General features: G+C 39.5%; 1 long non-coding RNA gene across 1 annotated transcript; it reads left to right on the top strand.

Moving 5' to 3' along the window:
- Nucleotides 1–471: 471 nt before the first annotated feature.
- On the top strand, nt 472–4501 carry LOC146759776 (uncharacterized). Its single transcript, XR_014932045.1, has 2 exons — nt 472–661; nt 3100–4501. It is a non-coding gene; the product is annotated as an uncharacterized LOC146759776 (long non-coding RNA).
- The last annotated feature ends 683 nt before the right edge of the window (nt 4502–5184 follow it).

The following is a 5184-nucleotide window of genomic DNA, read 5'->3' as shown; positions in this document are numbered from 1 at the left end:
CAAGGACACAATCTAAAATATGCGTGACAGAGCTGACTAAGCTTTAAGGTTGGATTATATCTGTCACGATGAAAGTGATTTTAGCAGCTTAGCAGAAGTGTGATGTGATGAACTTCTATGAGAGCTGACCATTTGCTCTTTGACCATGTTTGTAATTTTGTTGACTTCTTGGAAACAGGAAATTCTTTGATAAACTGGTAAACACTTGATTGTGTGCAAGTCTTTTACTTTGTAACCTGCTAGGCTCTTGCTTTCCCTTGTATACTCTACCGAGTATTGCACTTGTCATTATCTGAAGGTGTACTTGTTCTGTCTGCTATTGAAATTTGTAACTGATGTCTATAGAGTCACTGGGTAAATATTTTAGCTGTATGGTTTTGTGTAAATATTTGCCTACAGAAGATTACTGAGACTTAAGTGCTCCTTTTGTTAAGCTTCAATGTAACTGATCTTATATCAATACAGGAAAAGACTACCTACCATTTAACTACCATTAAAGCAGAACCGGCAGAAGAGAACACTAATAAAGGAACTGAAAGCAGCCAATTTTCAGTGCTTTCAGTTAAAGCACTGAAACAAGAGAAAACTGAGTTGGAAGTGGGAAGAAAGCGCAGTACTGATGAAGATAAGCCTACTGTGGAAGAGCCACCTCCAAAGAAAGGTACAGTTTCTTCCATCGTTGAACAGGGTGTCTTCCAAAACAATAAATTGCTTCCTATTCCGGATAGGAAGCAAAAGGCTGTGAAGCGCGTACCTTATGGAATAAGGAGAAAAGCCACTGTGTTAAACTGTAAATAGAAGTAACTGTTATGTAAATATCCCTTTTTCAGAAGGTCCTATGCTGTTCATTTTTGAATGCTTAAGAATAAAAGTTTTTTGCACTATTTTTTTCCTTTTTGCTGCTTTTTCCTCATCTGTTGATGAACTTGCAGATTTGGTAATAGTTTTAAAGCAGTTTCTTTAGGATTGTTTCAACTGCTGTTGCTGATCTTCTGAGTAGCATCAGCTGCTCAAGTGCTTTTTTTGTTTGTTTGTTTTGTTTTTCCTGAAGCAACTATCAAAATTGTTGACGACCTGCTAATTGCTCGCTCATGGGCAATATTTGAGCAAAATGGTTTGGATAAGCTCTGATGCATTTAACTTCACTTCTGGGCACAGCTGAGCATCAGTGTTCCTAGAATTACGGAAGGCATATACAATGTAGAAGGGAAAATCTAAAACTTAGCTGTAGTCCCTTCCTTTCTTGTATTCCTCTTGCAAAATATGTGCAAGGGAGAAAGTCAAGGTCTTCTTTGGATGAGATGCTGTTCTTGGATGATTTGTCCCTGCTGCCTTTATTTGGCATAAATATTGAATCCTAATGTGACCACTGAATGGCATCACATATAAGCATCTTACCAGAGACTGAGGGAGGGATGTGGACTCCTCCATACTCCAAATAGTAGTGGGTTTGTTCTAATCATATGACCAAAGCTCTCATTTAAAAATTAATGACAGCAATGCTCCACATAGGAATTAAAATGGGTAGCTGATAGTCACAATGTCAGCATGAAGTTTTCTGTTAAGAAGTACTGAGTATTCAATCATGTTAAAATTTTCTTCTATTTGTGAGTATTAATAGCATCCAATTTCAAAAACTGCTTAATATATATTCTTTAGCTATGTTAAATATACACAGTAGAACAATGAGCACAGGTATGTTGTGCTGGTTCTTTTGTAGAATTAGTTATATAAGTAGCACGAGCAAAAGTGTTTTAGGAGATGCTAGGTTATCTCAGCTTCAAGTTCAGGGTATTTACACCATTCTCTGAGCTTTTAGGTCTTGTTTCCTATGCTCTGTAATAATGCTTTTTCCCTACTTCCTGTGTAAGGAGCTTCTAGACTGAACATTACACATCTTCTCCCTAGTCTTATTTATCTTGCTTTAGTGCTTGCTTGTTGTTTTCAGCATAAAGTGTTTAGATTACTTATAAATCATATTCCCCTCACTAGTGTTGCTGGGAGCAGCAATCAAAACCAAAACCTGGTTCGGGGTGGAATATGCCACTGCTGTTTCTTCATTATGACTTTTAAATCAGTTGAGGGCTGTATATAAAACTCCTTAGATGAGTTAAGAGGCTGTTTCCATGCAGTACATGTGAATCTGTATGTAATGCAGGCTGCATGTGGGCGCTATAAAATTCTGCATTTCTGTAGTTGTAGTAATAAAAGGACTGTACAAGTATCACTATGGAATATATTGTTGTGGTGACCCAATCCCTAGTAAGTCTTGACTTATATTTATTTTTTTTAATACTTAAAGTATGCATATTATGGAATGGACATAACTGGATTCTAAAGCAATGATGAAATACAGCAGAAGTTGCTTTTGATAGAAAGAAAATGCTTGTGATTTTAGCTAATTGCTCACCAGTTAAAGAAAAAGCAGCCCCAAGCTAATGGAATATTTATGGAAACTTGAATCTGCAAATTTGTACAACTTTATGAGTGAACTTTTTATGCAAAAGAGTAAGTGTGGACAGAAGTAGGAATCCTCATATTTTGTTTAGAGATCAACTGAATAAGAGAGACAGATATCAACACTTAAGTGATCAACTTGTCCAGGGTTTTATCTTTCTTTTGAAAGTAAGAGGACTGTGAGTTGGAATGAAATTTCTTAGAGAACTGTTTATCTACCATTTAGATGTAGATGGAGTGATTCCTGGCTGCCTTATAGGGATTGCTGAAGCACGGAAGATAGAAAGAATATAGCTGTGAATTATCTATCTCGTTCCCATGTTTCTTAAATGTAATTAGATTTTCTACTGGTGTGGAGTGGAAGGTTTGAGTAGTGCCATGGTAAAAGTGTTCTTCCAGACTGAAAACCTTTTGCTGTGAATTCTGTATAGAAATCTGAGGCACCTGATTACGTGTCCAGAGAACTTTAATTCCTTCACTAGTATCAAATACTATGTGATGTGAGGGCATGGCTTGCATATTATGACAGTTTTTCACTTAGAAGTTGCTACTTGGTGTTGTGAACTGCTATGTAATAATGATTTTAATCAATCTGAGCTACATTCCTTTTCCCTTTTTTTTGTTTGTTTGTTTGTTTTACAGTAGTTGTAAATGAGAGAAAGAAAAAGAACACTGTAGAGCAAAAGAAAATTGAACACATGAAGCAAAAGTGCTCCGCGTACCGAAAGGAAGTACTAGCACTGAGGGAAAGAACTGAAATCTTGGAACATCATTTAGCTGTGCTTGAAGAACAATGCAGAAGAGAAAAAAATAAAAAAGAAGATTTCAGTAAGCAGGTAACAAGCCTGCGTATTGAGCTTTCTTTTTCTGAAGAAACAGCTGATGCCCTCCATGAACAAATTCTGCAGGGTCAAGCTGACTATCGGGAAATTGCTTCTGAACTGGATGAACAGAAATCTATAAATCTGACACTTGAAAACAAAAATGCCTAACTAACTAACAACATAGAAGTTGCCAAAGAATGTATAATTGATAAAGTGTCACAAGTAAAAGAAATGCGGACCAAATTAGATGAATTATACAAATGTCACTTAGAGTTTCACGCCATCGGTACTGACTTTGTCAGTGTAAAGGATTCCTCAGACTGTGAAAAAGATGAGCCAGGGACATCTCAAATTAGTTCTGCATGCATTCAGTCACAGACTTCTTCCATCTCAGATCTTGTGCAGGACCTCTCCTTTAACTATAGTCTTGAAAGGATTTGGGAAGTATGCAGAAGTATTGTTGATGTTTCCTCAGAAAAAAGTCAGCACATCAAAGCACTGCTTCAAGACAATGAAAACCTAAAGGCGGGACTGAATAATGCTGAAAATCATAATCGTCATTCAGAGAGTTAGGACGCTCCTTCCTGCTAAACAGAGAAACAGAGAGAGAGGGAAAGCCAATCTGTTAGCTGTTTACGAGCTTCATACACAAAAGAAACAGCACACTAGCTCATGCAAAATGTTAGTCATTAGAAACTGAACAGCACTCCTTGCCCCAGCTTAGCAGTTGTGTGGATTCCCAAACCCACAGCTCCATGGTGCTGTTTGTTCAGACCCAGAGTGTCTACAGGTAGAGCCAACCATCTGCCTAGAAAGTCAAAGGGGGTCAAGTGACCAGGACAGGCACAACTGACATCAGCACCCCCATGCAGTGTTTGAAGGAAAAGCAAAAGTGCAAAGAAACCGAGCAAATTCAAACCAATGTGTCCTTTGAGAAATGGGTGCACCGTGGGAAAACGCCACAGCAGACAATCCCACAACAAAATGGGCATCATTGAACGAAGAAAGAGGCTGAAGTGAGTCACCTACATGCCACTTCTGCACATTCCACCCCAAACCTGGTTTGCACCAACAGCAGAAATCAGTGGGTTTTGGATCACTTGTAATACTAAGCAAGAGAAGTAATACTTGCATTCTGTGATTCCTCCTCCATATCCAACTACAGTCTTCTCAAAATTCAGAATTTATACAAACTTATAAATAAATGCATCACTCATAAAGCCAGATGTCTGTATTACTTTTTCTTTATCACTCTCCTTTCTGGCAAGTGCAGGTGACCAGCAAGCTGTGGATTTGATTCTCAATATGGAAGCTGGCACAGATTTGGGGACCAAGTTCCAGTGGGAGAAAATGTAGAGCAAGCAGTGGAGGTGGAAACTCAAAAAAGAAAGTAGCTTGTCAGCATGAACACTCCAGAAACAGGGCAGCAGTCAACACCTCCTTGCAAGACACCGATCTGCTTCCCTGCTCCATCAGGCTCCATGCCAGCCCAGTACAGCACTGCTCCTGGACACAGCAATCATTTCACCAAGACTCAGCTCAGCTACCACCATCACACAGTGGGACCGGCAGCCTCCAGCAGTCCCTTCAACCCAACCTGTTCTGTGATCCTGTGATCTGTGACCACGGGTGAAAAACAACTGCAGCTGCATCTGAGGCTGCCCCAGGACTGACTCAAACACACTGACATGGCAGGGGCAGAAAAGAGTTCATTTACAAAGTGAAAGCAAAATGTCTAACGGAAGAGACCAATGCTCAGCCTTTCCATTCTGAGCACTGTCCAGCTGACACGGCGCACTGCACCGCTGTGCCAGCATGGCTCCTGCTTGGAATGGCTGCTTACTGTGCCCCATCAAGGAAAAACTGCAGGAAAGATAACTTCAGTTTCACAGTCCTGACGTTG

The sequence above is a fragment of the Coturnix japonica genome, chromosome 9 (genome assembly GCF_054131305.1).
Source record: "Coturnix japonica strain WE chromosome 9, WE-NBRP24, whole genome shotgun sequence".
Classification (NCBI taxonomy): domain Eukaryota; kingdom Metazoa; phylum Chordata; class Aves; order Galliformes; family Phasianidae; genus Coturnix; species Coturnix japonica.
The sequence above is the reverse complement of the archived record's forward strand: the minus strand, read 5'-3'. Positions and strand labels throughout refer to the sequence as shown.